Source organism: Myotis davidii, unplaced genomic scaffold, assembly GCF_000327345.1.
Source record: "Myotis davidii unplaced genomic scaffold, ASM32734v1 scaffold62, whole genome shotgun sequence".
Classification (NCBI taxonomy): Eukaryota; Metazoa; Chordata; class Mammalia; order Chiroptera; family Vespertilionidae; genus Myotis; species Myotis davidii.
Window position 1 is genome coordinate 2004212 of NW_006295180.1, and position 23199 is coordinate 2027410.

The 23199-nt window shown below is 44.4% G+C and overlaps 1 long non-coding RNA gene across 1 annotated transcript in view; it reads right to left on the reverse strand.

Annotated features, from left to right (window-relative positions):
* Positions 1 to 18255: 18255 nt before the first annotated feature.
* Positions 18256 to 23199, reverse strand: part of LOC107184093 — a 23288-nt gene continuing 18344 nt past the window's right edge. Inside the window, exon 3 of the long non-coding RNA XR_001514915.1 lies at positions 18256 to 18613. This is a non-coding gene — a long non-coding RNA (uncharacterized LOC107184093). The remainder of the gene's footprint in view (positions 18614 to 23199) is intronic.

The window sequence follows — 23199 nt, forward strand, 5'->3', positions numbered from 1 at the left end:
TGGTGGTAAGGTCTCAGCTCATTTACCTTAAGAATGGATGGGAGTTAACATTTTTCATGGTGAAGAAAGAGAAGCGCATTCATGAGCTGTGGTAGGAGCAGCCTTGTTTTCAGGAAGTAACTTTCTCCAACACATGAAGTCCTAGGATGGGCCTCAGTATGGCGGTAGCACAGCCCATCCCAGGCACACAGCCTGAGCACACTGCTGTCCTGTGTCGTGGATGTGCCATGAATGCAGACGGGCCATGTAGGGTCAGAACAGATGTGTTCTTTTGGAGAACCTGACTTCGTGTTCACATGTGTTGATATACGTGTCCTATTATGAGACAATCAACTATGTGGAAATCCCAACTTGCAAATCAAAAATGAGTTGGTTGCCAAAACCGGTTTGGCTCAGTGGATAGAGCGTCGGCTTGCGGACTGAAAGGTCCCAGGTTCGATTCCGGTCAAGGGCATGTACCTTGGTTGCGGGCACATCCCCAGTGGGGGGTGTGCAGGAGGCAGCTGATCGATGTCTCTCTCTCATCGATGTTTCTAACTCTCTATCTCTCTCCCTTCCTCTCTGTGAAAAATCAATAAAATATATTTTTAAAAAAATGAGTTGGTTAATTTCTCAAGTAGGAAAAAAATTCTACACTTCACAAAATAATTCACCATTGGACTCCTTTAACCCACTGATGTTGTTTTGAGTACATTCCCACACCACCTCTCTGAACCGTATTATGGGGTCATATCTGAGGAGCTTCGTCTATCGAGCAGACTCACTAGAAAGCAAAGAGGTTTATAAAAAGCATTCATTTCCTATAAGGTTAGTCAGTAAGTGTAACCCAGGTAGACACACCGTGGATGTGTTTGCACAGCTGATGAATTGTCAACAGGATGGGAAGGGTTTCAGAGTACCTCTTAATTCTCTCCCAGCTCTCCTCCTTTTACAACCCCTCCTCCTCCTCTTCATTACTATTATCATTACTGTTAAGGCCTTTTTTCTTGTCAATTTTTGGGAGCATTCCTTTTTAATTTTATTTTTTACATTTTACAGTTTACATTCAATGTTATTTTGTGCTAGTTTCAGTGTGTGGCAAGGTCATTATTATTTTGCAAAGGTTTTCACCTCTGTGTAGAAGGGGAAGACCAAATTTTTAAAAATATTTTTTATTTTATTTTATTTATTTATTTCAGAGAGGAAGGGAGAGAGAGATAGAAACATCAACAATGAGAGAAAATCATTGATCAGCTGCCTCCTGAATGCCCCCCTCCCACTGGAGATCAAGCCCACAACCTGGGCATGTGCCCTAGACTGGAATCGAACCTGGGACCCTTCAGTCCACAAGCCAGTGCTCTATCCACTGAGCCAAACTGGCTAGGGCTGAGGCTGAATTTTAACACATTCTAGCAGGTGTGGTTTTGCTATGAAAGCAATTATGAGGCTGAATGGGGTGCTGAAAGGCCATTTGTTCACAGGATATTCCCCACCTGAGCTGGTTTTACTAAAGGTAGACACCACAATTCAAGTGTCTAGACTGCTTCCCAATTGCAAAAACAAGAGCTGAAAAATGGTACTTTTACTCTTTCTGAAAAGATGCTGATGTCATGGGCTTTTTTAAAATTAAATCATTGACCAAATTCACAAATATTCTTCATCATAACCTTTTACACTTGGCAGGAGATGAGGACTATGATGTCAGCTTCTGATTTGGAAAACTTTTCCTTCCAAGACTGTCATAGACACCATAAGAAAAAAAATGCATCACTGCCAAGCTAAAAAAAAAAAAAAGAAAGAAAGAAAGAAAAAGAAAAGAAAAGAAAGAATAAAAGTTTTTACAACTCAATCTAATTTGTGTTTATTATTTAAAAAACAAAAAAGTCCCTTGCTGGCTTGGCTCAGTGGATAGAGTATTGGCCTGCAGACTGAAGGGTCCAGGTTCGATTCCAGTCTAGGGCACATGTCTGGGTTGTGGGCTCAATCCCCAGTAGGGGGCATGCAGGAAGCAGCTGATCAATGATTCTCTCTCATTATTGATGTTTCTATCTCTCTCTCCCTCTCTGAAATCAAAAATATATATATTTTAAAAAGACATTATGCAGGCCTCCAACCTGCCTTTAGAGGTTAACCAATTAACTTGGAAAGCTAGAAAATTATTATCCCACGATTGTTATGTAGTTTGTTAGCTGAGACATATGTTCATTTTTTGCTTTTTTGATAATGTGGAGACAGAGTATGCCTTCTGCTTACTTTGTACCCTCACTGGTTCTAGCTTTGTCTGGGCAGGTCTGTAAATAAATGCTTATTGATCTGACTTGCTAAACATCTAAAAGTCTTTTGCATGAAAGAACATCCTATATAATAAAGAGCTAATATGTTAATTAGAACAAACCACCAAACGACCATCCAGACACCTTCCGGATGAAGCCTGGGCTGCGAGGGCTGGCCAAGGCTGCAAAGGGCTGTGAAGGCCGGCTGAGGCGCCAGTGCTGCAAGGGCTGAGCCCCTTGCACAAATTTCGTGCATCAGGCCTCTAGTTATATTAGAAAGAGCTCTGGACTGAGCCTTATAAGATCCCAGCCTAATCCAGGTTCTGTGACCCTATGACATTATTATATAAATCACTTCTCTCTAGACCTCCAATATCCCAAATGAAAAAACAAGGTTAACATTTTCCTCTTCCTTGACCCTATGGGGAACCTATAAAATTATATGAGGCAATAATAACATTATAGCATCTCATCTTTTTATAACAGTTTATGATTTCTAAAGTACTTACAATATATATACCCTATTGCATTTGGTCCTTATAAAAGCATTATAAAGTAAAAGGCCGTGTATTAATGGAGACTATGTATGGATAGGCTGAGCAGTTTCCAAATCTTCAAGTCCTGGTTCCTTTGTGCTGAACAATTCCTTGTTTAATTTCTCCCTCTCTTCTCCCATTTCACTATCAGCAGTCAGGAGAAACCAGGCCAGACCTTCAACACTTTGCTTAGAAATTTCTTCATCTAATCTTTGAGTTTATTACTTACAAGTTCTACCTTCCACAAAACTCCAGAACAAATTTGGCTAAGTCCTCTGCCACTTTATAGCTAGGATTGCCTTCCCAATATCCAATAACATGCTCCTCACTTCCATCTGAGCACCTTTAACTTCTGTATTTCTATTACAGTCTCTTCAAGGCCGTCTAGGTTTTTCTAACATATGCCTCAAGCATCTTCTGGCTTCTACCTATTACCCAGTCCCAAAGCCACTTCCACCTTTTTTGGTATTTTTTGTAGCAGCATCCAGATACTAATAGCAATGCCTGCATTAATTTGCTGGGGCAACCATAATGAAATATCACAGACTGGGAGGCTTAAACCACAGAAATGTATTTTCTCACAGTTTTGGAGGCTGGAAGTCTGGGGTCAGTGCTGGTTGGGTTGATTTCATCCTGAGACATCTTTTCTTGGCTTATAGATGCCCACTTTCTCTCTCTGTCTTCACACGGTCTTCCCTCTGTGTGTTCTAATCTCCTCTCTTATAAGGACACTAGTTGCATTGGATTAAAGCCACCCTAAAAACTTCATTTTAATTTTTTTAATTTATTGATTTGAGAGAGAGAGACAGAATAAAAGTGAGCTAGAGATAGATAGGGGGAGAGAGAGAGAGAAAGAGAGAGAGAGAGAGAGAGAGTTACCAATTTGTTGTTTCTCTTATTTATGTATTCATTGGTTTCTTCTTGCATGTGCCCTGACTGGACATCAAACCTGCAACCTTGGCGTATTAGGACAACCTCCAACCATCTGAGCTACCTGGCCAGGGCCATTCTAATTTGATTGATATGGAGGTTATATGGAGATCTTTATGGACCTGCCTGCAAATGAGAATTAAACCCACAGATGAGAATACCAATGTGCGTAGGGACTTAAAATTATAGGACTAATATAATCAAGACCCAAAGATTTTGGTTTCTTTGTTCAGTCTATTAACGTGAAAAATGTATACATTGGAAGTGTGTGCCCTAGGTAAGTAGACTTATGAATGATGATGGTTGTGGTCACGGGAAATGCCAATGACCTTGAAAGGGTTACTACAAATTTAACAGATCAAAGCACTGCAGCATGCCTAATGTCTTTTGCAAATTGTTTGAAAGGTTAAGTGCATGACACTGATATTATTTTAAGGCTTAACTATTTTTTGTTGCATTTTTAGAATTAAATGTTTTATCTGCCCCAGAATTATAATCCCAGAAGTTATTAAGAAAGGAGATCATATTATCATCTCTATCCTTTGAATGGTATAAATCTCTTCAGACAAAATTTGAAACTAAACCTCTGTACTCGGGCACTATGGACTGATTAAGAAACAGTTCAGTCATTATCAAGCCAAAAAAAATTAGTGAGAAGAGCTCTGGTTGGCAGAGTATCATCCTGAGTCCTGACCTGAAAATCACTCAACTCTAACTAGCAGCCTCATTGCCAAGGTCACTGACTTTGTCTCCATCCTACAGCGAATCATCCTCTAATCATGCAGGTCACTACTCTGTAAACTAGGGATTAACACTCCCAGAGGCTTAGGATCACATGTAAAATTAACTTTAAAATAGATATGTGTGTATTAAAGGTAGGGGAGAAACACTTTTAAATGTTGCTCTTCAAGTGTGAGTCTGTCCTTGGATTTAAAAATGTGTGTGTTAAGTATAACACCCTAAGTGTATATTTATGTTTGAAAAGAATCACACAATAGATTAAAACATCCTTCTATAAACACAAAAGCTATGTCCTTGAGGTCTCTGGGAGCTCCAAGGAGAGAAAGAGCTGGAGGTAGGTCCAAGCTGCTAAATTCATCATCATGAGCACATGGTGCCAAATCAGAATGAACAGAGCTCCTCCCACCTAAGTCCAAGCTTCTCTCTCATGGGAGACTAATTATGACCACTGGGGGCAAGTTCGAAGCAAATAAAACTAGTCAAGCTATAAATTATCATTCACCTACTGGGTCCAGATAAAGAAGGGGCTGAATCATAGCTTACCAAGGTCCTTCGGTGGCCAAGCATCAGGGTCAATGCACAGATTTCTTCATTGTTGGGATGTTAAACCTCAAGATCCTTTTATTTGAGGGCCTGCTGCACAGGGCAAGAGTGCCCATAGCTGTCAGGCAGGCCCAGGTAAGTAAATAAGATCTGACAGTTACAATATTTCTCTCTGAGCTTGTGACAATTAATTTAAAAGGACATTTTAGCACGGGTGCCAAATAATAGAAAAAATTGATTAAAAATGCAACCAGCTGGCATCTCAACCATCCTGACAAGTCATGATCAGACCTGCCCTTTGGCAAGCAGCTTCTGTGCCGGGCACCCCTTGGCAGGCCTCCAAGAGAAGTGGGGCATGAGTGGAGGGAGCAGTCAGATGGCTGAGTGACCCCAGTGTTCTGTGCTTGCGGACCAGCCTGTGGCTCTTGGAAACCTTACTGGAGGTTCCTGCAGCCCAATTATCCATCAGAGAGTGAATTTCTCCCTTAGTCTCCCAACTGATCATCTATTTTCGCTCTTGCCACTTGATAATCTATTTTCACAGCAGCCAGAGTGAGCCTTGTAAAACCTAAGTAGGGTGATGCCACTCCTCAGCAGAGGTATCTTATGCAGAGAACAAACTCTTAAACTCTCCAGCATGTCCCTCCTCAAAGCCTTCGCACAATCTGTTCCCTCTCCACATAATGCTCTTCCTCCAGGTACCCAGTGGCTTGACCTCTCACTTCATTCATATCTCTAATGGAATGTCATCTTATTATTAGAGAGGTCCTCTCTCTCTCCCCAATCCTATCCGCTCCCCATCGCTATTTCTTTTTTGAAATAATCTCAAGCCTAGTGACAAGTAGCAAAAAGAATATAAAGAACATATTTTTCTAAACTGTTTGAGAGTAAGTTACTCCATTACCCTTAAATATTTACATTCGAAAGTCCTGCAACAAGAACTTTCTCCTACACAACCACAACACAGCCACCAGACAGGGGAAATTGACACCAGTTCATTACCGCTCTCTAATCCTGAGACCCCATTCGAGTTTCACCAATTGTCCCAATGACATCCTTTACAGCCAAAGGACTCCATACAGAATCTTGCCTTGCAGTTACTTGTCATGGGTCATTAATCTTCTTCAACATGAAACAGTTCCCCAGTCTCTCAGTAACTCTCCTGACCTTGACACTTTTGACAAACACAGGCAATGAGTCTTGGAGAATGCTCATCAGTTTGGGTTGGTCTGGCGTTTTGATCACTCCATAGCTTCTCCACCATGAAGTTCATCTTTCGCCCTTTGTAGTGACGTGTTGGAGGAAGATACATTCTGTTTACTTACTTATATCAACACAAACTCATGGTTTTCAATTTTATTCAGTGTTTTATAACTCATTACTCTCATTGTTAATTTATTTACTTACTATTATTTCTTAATTTAAGTACAGTCCACATGGCGTGCTTCAGCATCCAGTTCTATGAACATTAATACATACAGCTAAGTGTATCCTCTATTACAATCAAGATACAGAGGACTCAAAAAAGTTCCTTCGTGTTGCCATTTTGTGATCAAATCTCTCTTCCTCTTAGCCTCTAGCAGCCACTGAACTTTGCCCCTCTGGTTTTACCTTTTCCAGAATAATAAAAATGGAATCATATTGTGTGTAACCTTTTGAGACCTGAGTCTTCCACTCAGCTAATGCCTTTGTGATTCATTCGTGTTGTTCTCTTAGTAGGTTTCCATTGCAGGGATGCACACAATTTATCCACTTACCCATTTGTTATATCAAAATGTCCTTATTCAAATCAATGGTGCTTCCTGCTTTCAACCTGGATCCTCACTGAGAGAAACTGCATTTCTAACAAGCTCCCAGATGATGCTGGTATTGCTGGTCCAGGGATCACACGTGCAATCGTAAGGCTGGGGGAACATCACTGTGACAACAATGTTTGGAAGAGGTAAGGCTGGGGCAGGGACAGTTGCAAAGGAGGGCATTGTGGCAATGCAAGTGAGCAGCGATGAGGGCCTAAACCAAGCCAACGGCAGTGGGGAAGGCAAAGAGAGATACAGAGGAGAGCGGCCTGACAGGCTTGGGAGATGGGGACACTTTCCCAGAACATGGGGAGAGGTGCAGGGAGACAGTTTACTTTTAGTGTTTCAGTGTTAGACACACCAAGTGCGAAGGGGGATGGCAGGACATCAGGTAAAACTGTCCAGTAAGAAGTTGGCGATGAGGGTCTGGACCTCAGGGGAGAGAAGTGAAAGCCAATGGTGAGTGTGGGTGTGCTCCCCAGGGAATGGGAGTGGAGTGGAAGAGGTGGAGGCAGGGCATCTGCTCTCTCCAGCTTCAGTTAAGAAGCCCCCATCCAGTCACCTTCCTCGGGACACCCCTGCCTCCATGGTGTGGTTGAGCTCTAAGTGGGATCACAACATTAGTAACAACGACACAGAATTTCCTGAGTATGAGGCCCAGAAATCAGGACTTTAAAAAGATTCCCAGGTGATTTTCATGTGCAGCCAAGGTTGAGAACCACTAGACGGTAAGATGCACGTGAGCAGCCAGGCTGTTCCCTGCTCTCCCCAGAGCCTCGCACAATGCCCAGCACATGAATGTTTTCTGAACCAATTCTACCTTTTGTAGCTGTTGTGAGGATCAGGTCAGTTTGAGTATAGGTAAATCTTTCACAAACTTGTGGTTTTTTAAATTATTGTTTTATTCGTGTCCCCATGAAAGAACAGTTGTTTGGGCATCATTGTCTTGCTTCCTACTTTGATTTCTTCTCTGTGAGCAGGAGCATCTGCATTGAAATGGTTGATTTTCCTCATCAACTTTTATCATTAACCTGTGGGCTCCTTCAAGGCAGGAATCCTGGTTTATTCCTCTTGGAATCCCCACCTCCCAGGACTGTGGCTGGCACCAGGTGCGTGCTCCTAGAAGAATGAATGAAAGACATGTGAATTATATTTGTTTCCATTCAACTTATTTGCATCTAGAATGTGAGACAGACCAATAGGTATCCCAGCCTATCAGCCAGCCCCAAATATGCCATCATGATATTAGTTGCCCTTGAATGGTTTGAGTCCTACTACCCTCCACCCCAACATGAACATTATTTATGTCTATGTGCTGGAGTCTGCTTTGAGTTAATTAAGTAGCAGCACAACAGAAAGAAATCAATCCAGTGCAGCCGTATTTGTGGGAATTATTTCTCCCATTGAATTCACGAGGTCAGTTCAGTTCATATAAATACATTCCAGGCTCTGGGAGGTTGGGGGCAGGATAGCAGGAGTGTCCCAAGTGTGCCAGCTGGGACTGGGAGTGACACCCTTCCCCCACACGGAGTCCCCTCACCGGTCCCTCACTTTCTCTCTTTATCCTTTGCTGTTTCCTGGGCTCGCTCAGTGAAGTGTGTCTGTGTGGTGGGGAGTGGAATACCTGCTGGAGTGGCCCCAAACAGAGGACCCGTTGGCTTTAATTAACTGTATTAACTTTCAGAGCAACAGAGATGTCTGCCCAATGACAGAGCACATAAAAGGCAGAGCTCATAATTAATCTTCACGGAGCGTCCAGTTCTTGGCAAGCTTAATGAGCTGATGTTCACCCTGCACATCAACATGGCACTCTCTAATTCCTCTGCACACCGAGTGCATATATATGAACCCGCGCGGGGTGGGGGGTGGAGGACTAGCACAGCCCACAGCTCAGCTCTGCGGGATGCTGAGCACAGGCATGGAAAGCCCCCGGGTCCCTGAACAGGTGCGGCAACAGCAGGGAGGATGCTCACTGAACAGGAAACAGTTATATCTTTTTAATTGTGTGACAGAGCCATTCCCTGCCTCACCAGCAGAGCAACTGCTTTAGCAAAACCAAGTCCTTTCACTTCCTGAAATTTGTTTATTTTTGTGTTGTTCTGTGTGAGAAATGACACAGATCCTGCAGTCTACACTTGCTTCCTTGACGGTTTTCCCTCCAAACCCAGGAGACCAGAGGATTTTCAGGAAAGAGAAATCTTTGCAAGTGCTTGCCAAACCCCCCAGAATATATGTAAAGAAGGCTGCATTTTGTGATAGAAAAGGAAAAATGGGTTTCCCAGAAAGTCTGGGTGTACCAGCAGTCCTGCCAAGGAACGAATTAGGCCCCACCCGCCAGAGCAAAGGTGAATTAATTGAAAGGGGACTCAAGTTCCATAGCCTGATGCTTCTCACTGGACAGTCTATTAGATTCATCTGCTTCCTGCCATCTCTGGTCAAAAATAATCACCACCACCCCTCCTGTTAGCAACAGATGGGTCAATGTGACCAGCGCTGTCACTCCCTGGCATTTGAAGCTCCTCCAGAGAGACATCTCAAGCCTGGCTCAGGTCCTTCAAGTGTTTCTCTGCCCCTCCTCCATGCCCCCCTTACCCCCCTCCCCCACACACAGCTGTCGGTCACTTAGCTCCCCTGGTTCTCTGCTGGGCCCTGCCCTGCTCCTGTGTGGGAATCCAGCTATCCTCTGCCTTCCATTCTCCATGACCAGCAGTCTAGCCACGATGTTGGCAGGCAGGAGGAAAAAACACAATGGGCCCCAAGTCAACCCTGTGTAGCTATTTAATATGAATCACTCTCCCTTGTATGTGCATATATAAATACATAATGCGAACATTGACAAGGCTTCCTGCTCCCAATTCTACTGTTTTCAGGCAATCTGAAGCCCCACCTAAAGTCAAGTGGGGAATCTCAGGCTTAGCCATCTACACTGGACTTCCGGGCATACCTACAGAGACCCCCAAAGGCTGCCCTATTCCCCTCTGTGTACCTAGAAGACATAATGCATTGTTGAGTTAATAATGAATGTTGGGGAAAAGGTGGGAAGGTGAAAAGGAGAAGTTCAAAAAAGAATGCTCTCTGTCTAAAATGCTCACTGACCCATGTCAGCCTAACCAACTCCTACTCATCCTTCAAAGCTCAGTTCCTATTGCAGATTTCCCTGTTCCCATCCTTTGGCCTCTGTCACAGATTCCTGGCTACTTTCTGTGTTCCTAGAACAAAAATGGTCATGCCTTCCCCAGCCTGTGATACAAAATAATTACTAAGACTTTCCCCTCAGATTATCCCCCAGTTGTTTCTGTGGCCTCCCAGGGACTATTATAAAGGCGGTCAGCAATGCCTTCATAGGTAAATAGTTTTGGTTTTCACCTTGAGACCTGATATCCCCAGCCCCCTCAAGGAAGGCACCTCTCCTCTGCCTGGTGTATGCTCTTGTGAAAACTCATTCCTTCTGGGTCCCTCTGCTTCTCTGGTCTGTGGAAGAGGGTGGGAACCTAGTTCTTCCTTAACTCTGTGCCTTGTTTCATCACCTGAGTCTGTGTGCACCCAAGTCTGTAGAGCCCCCTTCATTGTGTTGTGCTCCCTCCCTGTAGCTCCAGCCTCTCAGATGAGGTGGGAGAAAGGCCCCTGCATTCCTATCCATGGGCTTCAGTATCCTGGGGTCCAAACATAAGCCTTTCCTCCTTTTCAAGTTAAAAACAAACAGTCCTACTAGCTCATGCAAATTAATGGCCTTACCAGAGCAGGTTAATGGCCTCATTCACACAGTAGATACTCAACTGAATTGGCAACAGAAATACACACCTTTGCATGGTAGTAAGGGCTCTGTATAACACTTGTCATGTTTGTGGTGATTGTAACATCAAAGTCAGACTCTAAGCTCCTTGAGATCAGGGATCACAGACTACTCATCTTAGTTTGCACCCTCATACTGGCACTCAGTCAGTAACCATCACAATAGCTGGCATTTATTGGGTACTTAGTGTGGATGGGCCAATACAGGCGAGGACTTGTACAGCAAGTGTCCACATTCCTAAATACATGTTGTTTGCATCCAAAGCTGAGAAAGATAAGCAATTGGCTTTTAACTCCTTTCTCTAGTCTCCATATTAATTACCTACCTCCCACAAGACCAAACAACAGAAATGTCCAGGATGTGAAACAAAGAATAGGATGGGGTGGAGGAGAGTATAGTGAGCAAGAAACCTTTCTTCTTCCTCATTTGAATTCAAAATACATTTTTCATTTGATAATTCTCCCTAAAAGAGGTTCACCCATTATCTCAGTTTCCCCTCCAAGCCCTAAAGATTGGAAATGAAATATCTACAAAGTATTCATTACAAGCTTGATCTCAATACAGAATGTGTAAGGTGAATTATTTGGGCATGCGATTTGAAGGTTAATCATTTCTACCCTCTGAAGGATGATAGAATGTATGGAGTTTTACTCCATATTTGCTTAAAATATCTGCTAGACTCCCATACTGCTGTTCTTGATTTGGTTTTCTCCTTTGGTGGTAGTCCTATATTAGGCTGCCCTTACCACTCTCACCATTTATTAAGAGTAAAGTAATGTCTATGGTCTTCCGGAGCCATAAAATCTTATAAGTAGAAGTTTCAGATCATTCAGTCTAGCTACTCCTCTGATTCCTAAATCCTCTAGTCCAGTAACTGGCAAACTCATTAGTCAACAGAGCCAAATATCAACAGTACAACGATTGAAATTTCTTCTGAGAGCCAAATTTTTTAAACTTAAACTATATAGGTAGGTACATGGTTACTAACTTAATTAGGGCACTCCTAAGGCTTAGGAAGAGCCACACTCAAGGAGCCAAAGAACCACATGTGGCTCACAAGCCGCAGTTTGCCGACCACGGCTCTAGTCTAACAATCCCCTAGCAACAGTCTGCAGACAGCTGCATCCAACTCGCTGGGAACTTATTGTAAAATAGAGATTCTTAGAACCTTCTCTTGAAGATCTTGATTCAGTATGTCTGGAACAGGTCTCAGGAAAATGAGTTTTTAAAAACAACCAAGATTTAAGAATCATTGCAATTGATAACATCTCCTGACAGAAGTGTTTTCAGGCTATGATTAAATGCCTCTTGTGGTGTTCAAAGTAATCCAAAATACTTCAGAGGATGCTGAGATTTTTGTTGAGCTAAAACTCTTTCCATGTACCTTCCATCAATTGATATTTTCTTTGTAAGTCAATTGATCTAGTCCAATCTTTTTCCGCATGTCAGCTCCTCAAAATACCAGTGACGAGTAGGAAAGATGCCTTGGGGTAATCTCCAGATTATAAAGTGCTGGCTGTGCTGACAGTCCTTCCCAACCACGGTCCTTTTGGGTCCAATTCTTCTAGAGCAGTGATGGCAAACCTATGACATGCGTGTCAGAGGTGACACGCGAACTCATTTTCTTTGGTTGATTTTTCTTTGTTAAATGGCATTTAAATATATAAAATAAATATCAAAAATATAAGTCTTTGTTTTACTATGGTTGCAAATATCAAAAAATTTCTGTATGTGACAAGGCACCAGAGTTAAGTTAGGGTTTTTCAAAATGCTGACTTGTCGAGCTCAAAAGGTTCTCCATCACTGCTCTAGATTGTAGGTCTCTAGAAGGCCAGAACCATGTCTTACTAATCTCTCATCACAATACCTAGTTCTAAGATATACTTGGTACTCACTTAATTACTTAAGTAATACTTATAGAGCACTTGTTCCGTGCCAGTCATTCTTCTAGGCCCAAGGATACAGCCATCAACCAAAGTCCTCCATGTCAAGAAGCTTAACTTTGAGTCAGAGAGACAGACAAAAGACAAATAAACAAATGCATATATGTAAGGTGGGACACAAAGGGAAATTAGGCAAGATAAGGAGATGAAACAAAGAGTGCAGGGCATATATAATAAAAGTGTGTTCATTTTAAATCTAAATAGATTTTTATTTTGGTCCAGATGTACAAAATGCTCCAGATAAATATTTGTGAACATGGGTCATTATTCTTCAATCCTCAGGGAAGCCCCTGTTGGAAAGAATAATCCTTGTCCCAGCCAATAGAGGGCAGTTGAGCACAAGATAAATGTCAGAGAGCTGAGCTCAGAGGAGTGTCTCACTCCAGCAACGTGGAAACAACCCAGTCATCCTCAAATGAGTCAGTTACCCAATAACCCCCAACAAGGAAAAACTTCTTAATAGCTTTTTATTATGAAATTGTCACAGGATATAAGAATACTTCTATTATGTCAAGAATTTTCTTTCCTTCCTTGTGCAGAACCAGTAGTCCAGTCTAATAGCAGGGCAGAGTTCGGTGTTGGAACAAAAACATTGTATTTTTCAGGATTTTTGTGTGAGGCTGAATTACCTAGCTGATCACACAGAAATAAGAATATAGCCTAAAGAGATTTTCTTCAGAATGTTTGTATGACCACCCCCTCACTAAATAAACCAAAATTTGATTCATGAAGTAGTCAGTTGTTTTGACACAATGTAGGTCCGGACATTGAGAGGAAGGGAACTAGGGGAAATGGCTGGATTTTGAGGAGGGGGTCAAAGAGAAATAACAAATAACTTCTTTCATTAACCCCTGGCCTACAGCAGTGACCGTACAGTAAAAATATCCTAGAATTCAGAGTAGGTATCTAGTCAGAACTGACTTGGTCAGCATAAACAATGTTTAGGAAAACTCAGGACCCATAAAGTCATCACTTACCAAGTGTGTTGTGCTCCATCTGCCCCCATAATGTCTAACACACACAGGAAAAACTCAAAACATATCTTTTACTGCAAAACAGGGTTTGGAATCTGATAAATATTTCTTAGCTGGTGTGCCTTTCTCCTGGAGTGATCTTGATGCCGTTGTGATTAATCCAGTTATTAATTACAGGAAAGGAGCAAAGGGAAGGCATGTCATTTGTTCAGCTTCACTATGAAGCTAAAGCTTTCTCTTTTTTTTAATTGAAGCTAAAGCTTTACATTCCCTAGGGAGCCACCAATCTATTCTCAGAAGATCGTTGAAGAAGGGACTGGATGGGGTCGGGGGGAAGTTTGGGGGCCAGGAAGAGATAGACCCATGCCCAGTAAATTTGGGGGTACTATCGAAGGTGCTTGCTGTCAGTCACACCTGGGAACAGGTCATTGACCAGAATCGGCATGGCCACTACAAGGGCAAGAAATTTGGGGTATTTAATCCCCTAAACAAAGGAATTCGCCCTCCTGGTTGACTTCTGATTTGCGGGGCTCTCGCTCCTGCTTCCTGTATTTGCCCACACACATAATGGATGAATGGACTGCAACTAGCCTGATGCTGAATTGGACCTGGCTGCAACGTCTATCAGAAACTCTGATAACTTTACTTTTAGCTCTACTGAGTCCCCAGCTACACTTCTTCCAGTACTGGAATAAGGGAAATGGGATTTTGGAAACCCAGGGATGTGATTCCATTCAAATAAAAATCACTCACCTTCCCATGCCAGTCTCGGGAAATTCTTTTTCTCAAGATACCATAAGGACTCCAACCCCTGCACTCAGTGGGGAAAGGGATACCTCAGCTTCCCGAAAACAGTCTGAATTAACAACTCAGTGGTTTGGCCTCTAGAATCATGCCCAAGAGTCATTTATGTTGCCAGCTGGCTTTACCTGACTGCAGGTGAACAACAACAGCCCTAACCGGTTTGGCTCAGTGGATAGAGCATCGGCCTGCAGACTGAATGGTCCCAGGTTCGACTCCGGGCAAGGGCATGTACCTTGGTTGTGGGCACATCCCGGGAAGGAGGCATGCAGAAGGCAGCTGACGATGCTTCTCTCTCATCGATGTTTCTGGCTCTCTATCCCTCTCCCTTCCTCTCTGTAAAAAAAATCAATAAAATATATTTTTAAAACAACAACAAAAAAAACCCCTACCATTTATTGACCACTTTCTTTGTACTATGCTTTATTATTCAAATTTTATACTATTTACCCATCACCCACCCCCTGCCACAGCACCACCATATAATGATGTGGACATTCATACTCATTTTAATATGATAGGGGTCCTGAGAGTTTCAATAAGTGGTTGGGTAAGTAGCAGAGCTGGGGTTTCATGCTGTCCATAAAACCTAAACTTAAATTACTGCTTAATTCTTAGTTGATGGAATTGGGGGGTGGGGGGAGTTAATAAGTGGCATTATCGCCTGGAGAGAGTTCTGGCTCGGAGCCATGGAGATGAAGACCCAGTGGAGTGGCCCCATAACCTGCAGAAGAGGAGATAGGATGAATGAACTTTTATTTTCTTTTTCATGCTTTTATTTGTCTGCATAGTGCACCCTTTTCTAAAATCATACTTCAGAGAAACTGGCAATTCATGTAATGATATGGTATTTTGTTTCCTTTTACTTTCCAAACATAAAACATCCGTTTTTGATCTGTGTTTGTTCACAAGACCTGTTATTTCTCAGACCAAAGAGGAAAGCATGATAAAAGGCCACTGGAATACAGTATGTGAGCACTGGGTGCCTTGGGAGGCATCTCTTTGTACGACAGAGAAATGACAGTTTCAGCAGCCCTCCTCTCTTTCCAGGGTCCGCATCCGTGTTCTGCTGCCCGTACACACTGGAGAAAGCTGTTCTGGGTGAGCCACAGTAGACAAGCTTCCTTGGCTCCAGGGAAATCTCCCCTTCATCCTGAGGACTGTCTGGAGACCCGGGCAGGCTCCTGCATCTGGCACAGTGGCGCCCCCTCTGCAGGAGAGAAGGGCCAGCTGATGTCCTGGCTTCCTCATAAGGAATCATTAGAAAACGGGACCAACCTATTCCCCCGGCTGCACAAAGCCCTTCTCACTTTAGTGGCCAAGAAACACTCTGATATGCTCCTGTTCGGAGCTTTGTTGAAAGAAAGCAGGCATGTGACCTTACAGTAATAGTGTCAAACACCCACAATTTTATGGCACACTGCTCCTGAGCAAACACTTTCACACCCCTTATCATCCCATTTAATTTAAATGAATGAATCAGTTGAGCAAAAGCAAAATAATTCTTTTGTCACAGATAGCTGTGAATGAGCCAATGGTTTCCACTCACCGGGGCTTGGCACTGTCCATTACACCCATGTAACTAATGTCACCTCTGCTACCACCCTCCTGTGATCCTCGTGTTTCCTTGGGGAGAAAATGAACCTGGAGAGCTGAGCCCAGCTCTGTGTCGCTGGCACGGATGTGGCTCAGATTCCCTGTGGACAGATGCGTTTATCTGGGTCACCCATTTCTAATTCAGTGCTCTCGGAGCTCTGTCCTCGACAAGTGCCAGCCATTGGGGCAGGACATAGAATTCGCCTTCATTCCCTGAAACAAATACCTAAGTGCACAGTGACAGAGTTCAGGAGATTTGGTAAAAAGAGGGTCTGGTGCCTGCTGTGCAGCAAAGCTCAGCCAAAGTGCCAGTGGGCACTTCCCTGTCCTACCTGCCCCAGGGCTGCCAGGGGCCTCACTGCTGAGCACATCAGCATCTTGGGTCCTGGGACCCCCTTACATCTTGTCCTTTTCTTTGCAGGGCCTTGCGCTGCTCTCCTGCCTTCTTCAACTTATCTCCTCACACCCACTCATTCAGTCCTATTTATTGAGCAGCTGTCAATATAACAGACACCATTCCTGGTACTGGAGTTAAAGTGGGAAACAAAACAAAGCCCACACACTATGGACTTCACGGTCTAGAGACAGACAGTAAACATACACATAGAATAAATGTTCTACTAGGTAGTGAGCAGTACATAAAGAGAAATAAGATGGAAACGGATGACACAGATGGGAAGAGGAGATTTGAGAGGGGCGGTGGTTCTTGACCAGGGGAGATTTGCCTCCCACTGGGACATTTCACTATGTCTGGAAACACTTTTCATGTTACAACTGTGGTGGGTAGATGCCAGCATTACTGCTTATTTACAATTCACGGGAAAGGCCCACACAACAAAATGTCACTAGGGCTGAACTTCAGAAACCCTGAGACAGGGCATTGTCCAATGAGGAGGCAAAAGTCACACTGCGTCTTCCACTAGGAGAGTTTAATCTAAAGAATTATGAACAGGGAGGTATTGACAGGGAGGGGGTTGGCTAGTGAGAGGTAAAGAGAATTCTGGAGAAGTCAGGAGTAGTGGCTGTGCGCTGAGCTGGACCAGCCAAGGAGCTCAGATCTGGACTCCCTGGGAGAGGCCAGGGCTGCGGATCAGTGACCGGTAGGGAAGGCTCTGCTATACGTGCTGGAATGCTGCTCCTGGGGTGCCAGGGAAGCTGCTGGCGGCTGGGCCTGCTGGAAGGAAGCTGGAGAAAGCTGCACTGCAGGAGTCAAATGGCAGGGAAAGTGCACCCTGCAGGAGCCCGCTGCTGCGTGTGGCTGCACAAAGCAAGCACTGGAGAAGGTGTGCGCAGCAGCAGCCCCTGCACTTATGTATGCAGAGGGAGATCAGGGGACTGCATTGCTGGGCTGGCCAGGGCTGTGCACCGCAGGGAGTGGGCAGTGTCTGTGTAGGGTGTGGGGCACAGTGAGGTGGTTGCCAGGCCAGGGCTGCGAACTCATCAAAGATCTCCATGCTCTGCACCTACAATGCTGAATACACTGCAGTAGGAGCTGGAGAAAGCAAAACCACAGCAGCATCAGAACCAGGAAAATAAGCCCTCTAGCGCCGCCTACTGACAAAATGTAACATGAACCCACCATTCACAGGAGAACCGCTTTTAGAATTAACACCCTTACTGCAGAGCAGGTACTGAAGGGTGAATTTGGAGTTGAGAGGCAATAAATTGGTAATTGTCACATGGTGGACTTTGGGACAATGGGCACTGTTAAAAGGGGGAGGGGATATGATCTTTGAATAAAAATGAAGAAGAAAAACAAAACACCCACCTCTTTCCCCATCCCACCCACCTGTTTCTCATCACCTCAAAATTATAGAAGTGGGAAAGACCTCAAAGAGCAAGTCTAGCTCTCCCATTTTACAGGTGATGAAAAAGAAGCCAGAGAACCTAGGTGATACCAGAATCTGGAGGCTTCTGTGGACTGGGGCCCGACTATTTTTGTTGGCCATAGTGTCAAGAAGAACCCATAGGTGGGGGCTATATTGGGTGGAGAGCTTCTAGAAGGGGAGTTAGAGATGAAGGGGTTGGAGGTCACCTTCAAAGGCTCAGGGAGACCCCCTGTGGTTGGCTACATTCTTTTCTTCTCCCACTAAAATTCTGTCCTGTGAGCATAAGCTCTTTGTGCATCTGGTACTTTGTGCAGCAGAACCGTCCCTAAAGCCCTGCGGGCACTCAGCAGGGGCTTCCAAACGCTGAAGCAGTGCTCACAGCTTCTGCAGGCCACAGGCTGCCTCAGTGGCTCAGAGGTCGTGATGGAAACCCAGCCTCTGCTCAGCGTGGTGGCTCTTACTCAGGTAGAAATCCCCACCACAGTTACAACACAATACACAGCAGCTACTTACCTTTATTGTTGCCTTCATCAGTAACATCAGTAGTGTTTAAAGTGTATAGAAATCAACTGTAGACAAGTATTTCATATATAGTATGGGATTCTTCCCCATGTATTAGCCAACTCTTTTTTAATCATGAACATTCTATCGTTAATCACATCATTAGCTGGGCCTTTTGTCTTGTCCCAAAGGGTTGGGCTGATCCTGGTAGAGTCAGATGCCAGGGCAGACAGCATTGGATTGGGAAGGCCTTGGACCAAATTTAATCAGAATGGTGTATGCTCAGGCGGCATGAAGATACAGTAACTATAGCAACAAGGTTGTTATCAGGAGGATCCATGTTCACAGCCAGACACCACACGACATTTCACATCAAATCTAAAAAAAAAAGAAAAAGAAGAGAAGCTGGAACTCAGAGAATCAGCAGTAATGTCTCAATTAGGGGCACCCACATAGGTGTCATGGTGAGAACAGGAGAGGGATTCAGCACGAATTGGTACAGCAATCTCTCCACCTGGTGCCTGTACCAAATGTGGGCAGAATGGGAGTCTAAACGTGCTTCCTGAGCGGGCACCCCATGGGCCACCTGCCACTTCTCAGGCCCTGGGTAAATGAACGTGGGAGAGACACATTTTGACAGGGGAAAAATCTGATGGGAATGGCCACCTTTTCTTGGGGAGGTTTACCGTCACTCACTTTTAATCCCACAAAGAATTTTAATGTCGGGGTGAGAAGCAGAATAAACATGTGTCTTTGCCAAATGTAAATAACTATAGCAAAGCAAAAATAAAAAAGCCTTTTTCTAGGAAACTTTACATAAAATGGGAAGTGTAGATTATTTCCTAAATCATCCAGAAAGAAACGAAGAAATAACCAGCCACAGAGAAGAAAGCTCTAAGCCTAAAGTGTATTGTCTGATTTTGTGCACCCCTTCTTTCTTTCAGCAAATATTGATATCTCTCTAAACACCTGTCTTCACTAGGTAATTCTGTCCTCTTTTCTATGCCCCTGGTGCAGACACACTCCTTTCTCCATGGCCAAGAGCACCACTCATTGCAAGGTTCAACCACAGAGGCAACTGGGCCTTGAGGAATTCCCGTCTCACTTGCTACTTCTGGCAGTCCGTCTGGGTGAGCACCTCCAGCTCCTTATCTATGCCGCTCAGGAGCCGGAGGAGTGCCTTCACAGGGCCTGGCGAAGAATCTCTAATCGGGCTGGTTCCCGAGCCTCCCTCGGATGCTTACTAATAATACTTCCGTTGGCAGTGCCCTCCCCTGATTTTGATGCAAGGAAGGATGACAACACCAAGGCTTCCATCCCGGCAACAAATTACTGCCCATGACCGCAGCTAGACTCAAGTCATTGGTTTTTACACAACCTGTTTATTAGAGGACACATGACAAATCCCTCAAAGATCAGTGGAAACAGACTCAATCTGTTTTTAAAATCTCAGTAAAAAGAAAAAAGAAACCCACAGAGTAAGAGAACACACAAGATGAATGATCTCCCCACAGCGCAGGGAGAAATCAACACCAGCTGGGGGATAGGTCTGTCAGAGGCAATGAATGCCATGGGTAAAGCTGCTGAAAAGTTCATTTGGTGCAGAATTTGAAATATGATTTATAGATACACACAGCACAGGAGGATCATTCTTTGCAGAATACAAATACCCCTGAAATACTCATGGTCCAGCTATAGAGTGCAATTTGGGGTCTTCTTATTTGGTCCTGACCGCATACCTTTGTTGCCATACAATGCATAGGATATGAAGTAGGAACATTATGAGTATTAGGTGTTGTTTTTTTTAAGGTGGGGAGGGGGTAATGAAGGAAATGTGCTTGTAATATGTATTTTCATAATAAAGCCATCTAAAAAGTCAACTTCTTATTTACAAGGACACTTGTTTATTCAAATATTTTAGAGGTATACATATACTAAGTATATATTATTTGCAGGTAATGCCTAATATACTAATTATATTAAAACTCAAGCAGGTGCCCTGCCTGGTTTGGCTCAGTGGATAGAGCATTAGCCTGCAAACTGAAGGGTCCTGGGTTCGATTCTGGTCAAGGGCACATGCCTTGGTTGCAGACTCAATCCCCAGAAGGGGGCGTGTAGGAGGCAGCTGATCAATAATTCTCTCTCATCATTGTTTCTATCTCTCTCTCCTACTCCCTTCCTCTCTGAAATCAATAAAAATATATTTTTAAAAAACTCAAGCTGGTGAGGGATTCCTGTTTGATCATTGATCTGTTGCATGGCGCATGGTCCCAGCTTCCCCGCTGTGTAGGGCAAACATTTTTATAATGACGGCATCATTACCTATAAGGAGAAAATAAATCCAAATTACGTTAATGTGGTTTAATTCCGATGATGTCAGACCAATGTAACTGATTTTTAAAATATTTTTACCAGATATTTGACTGAATTAACTTTAGAATTTAAATCTAAGAATAAGCTAACAAAACTATGGTTTGAATCCTTAAGTCAAGTAAATGTAGGGAGCATTTAACTTCCTTCCCCAAACCTTTACCAAAGGATACCATACTCAACGCATGGATGACCTTTGCTTTCCCCTCTCCCTTTGTGTCTTTGGGATAGATCACAAGTAGTTAGGCAGCAAAGGGATCATTGCCTAAGAAAGCAAATGAGTGAAATCATATAATCTTATTCCCCAATGTCACCCCAATAGATTTGATAAATGTTTATTAAAAAGGGACAGTAAAAGAAAGCAAGAGGGCAAAGATTACCCACAAATTAAAGCAGCTATGCCCAGCTGTGGACCAGCCAGGGTCCTAGGATCTTTGAATATGAAAACTAGATAATCACTTGGAGATTCAGTGCAGCAAAATCAGGGGGTACAAATCACCACCCAGTTGATGGATTAGAATGCAGTGTAACTAATTCCTCTCCTTAAACTCTATTGGAAGAGTTCAGGTTCCAAACCAAAAACAAACAAAACAAACTGTGGATAGGCAACCTCCAAACCATGGGTTATCTCTAGCCCCAATTAAATTTCCTCTGTCATACACAGCATAAATACAAATGAATTAAGAGGTTTTGTCAGGAATAATAAGCAAAAATCAAATCTTAAATTTATAATTTTAGCCTAAGAAGTCTTTAAAATGACAAAAAGAAGAAAGGGGAATGACTTTACACTTGGAAATAAGGAGTACCATGGCTCATCCTATCTAATAATAGACAAACATGGTAATTAACCATACTTCCGACACTCTTCCCATTGGATAATCAGGGTGATATGCAAATTAACTGCCAACCAAGATGGCGGCCGGCAGCCAGGCAGCTGAAGTGAGCAGAAGGCTTGCTTGCTCCAGTGATGAAGGAAGCCAAGGTTCCCCACCTGCCACTGTCGGCTTCTGAGCTGCATTCTAAGAAACAATGTTGCAATTATAGAAGCTAAACAATCCCCAGAAACCTGCTTTCAGCGAGCCAGGCCTCAGAGCTGGAGTTGCAACAGTGTTTCAATTATAGAAGCCAAACAAACCCAGATACCTGCTTTCAGCAGCCAAGGCTTCAGAGCTGAAGCCGAGCTGCAGAGCTAAAGCCAGCTCTCAGCACCAGTGACAGCCATAGAAGGTAAATAAAGCCCAGAATTAAAAAAAAAAGGAGAGGTTGGGAGCTTCAGTCACCCACCAGCCGGAAAACAGCCCTCAGCCCCTCACTCAGACCGGCCAGGCACCCCAGTGGGGACCCCCCACCCTGATCCGGGACACCCTTCAGGGCAAACCAGCTGGCCCCCACCCATGCACCAGGCCTCTATCCTATATAGTAAAAGGGTAATATGCAAACTGACCCCAACAGCAGAAAGACTGGGAATGGCTGGTCACTATGACACACACTGACCACCAGGGGGCAGACGCTCAATGCAGGAGCTGCCCTCTTGTGGTCAGGGTGCTCTCACATGGGAGGAGCTCTGCTCAGGCACAAGCCAGGCTGATGGATGCCAGTACAGTGGTGGTGGTGGGAGCCTCTTCTGCCTCCTCAGCAGCACTAAGGATGTCCGACTGCAGTTTAGACCTGCTCCCCGCTTCCAAGTGAACATCCCCTGAGGGCTGCCGGGCTGCCAGAGGGATGTCTGATTGCCATCTTAGGCCTAAGCCAGCAGGTGATCATCCCCTGAGGGGTCCCAGACTGCGAGAGGGCATAGGCCGGGCTGAGGGACCCCTCTTCCCCACAAGTGCACAAATTTTATTCACCAGGCCTCTAGTCTTATCTAATAAAAGAGAAACATACAAATTGACCATACCTCTGCTACACTCACAAGCCACACCCACAAGCCAATCAGGATCAAGTATGCAAATAACCCCAACCAAGATGGTGGTGGCCACGGAGCTGGAGCGAATATGAGGCTTGGGTTGCCTCTGGTGATGGAGGAAGCCAAGCTTCCCGCCTTCCCTGGCCGCTCTGAGCTCCACTCCAGGCTACAAAGTTTCAAAGCACCCCAGTGGGGACCCCAGCCCTGAAGGGGGTGTGGCCAGCCTGCAAACAGCCCTCAGCCCCTCACCAAGGCTGGCCAGGCACCCCAGCAGTGACGCCCACCCTGAAGGTGGTATGGCCAGCCTGCAAACAGCCACCAGCCCCTCACCCAGGCTGGCTAGGCACCCCAGAGGTGACCCTCACCCCATGGGGCATGGCCAGCCTGCAAACCACCACAGGCCCCTTGCCCAGGCCTCCCCATGCCCCAAGGGAACCTCTACCCTAATCCAGGTCACCCTTCAGGGCAAACCAGCCAGCCCCCACCTGTACACCAGGCCTCTATCTATACTAATAAAAGGATATTATGCTAATTGGACTGGGACATCTTCCAGGAGACCTTCCGGACGTTCTTCTGGACAAAGCCATGGTGGCAGGTCCAAGGTAGAGGCAGTTAGAGGCCAAGAGGGGAGGGCAGTTGTGCATGAGCAGGCTGGTGGGGGGCATGGCCATTGGGGGTAAGCAGACCA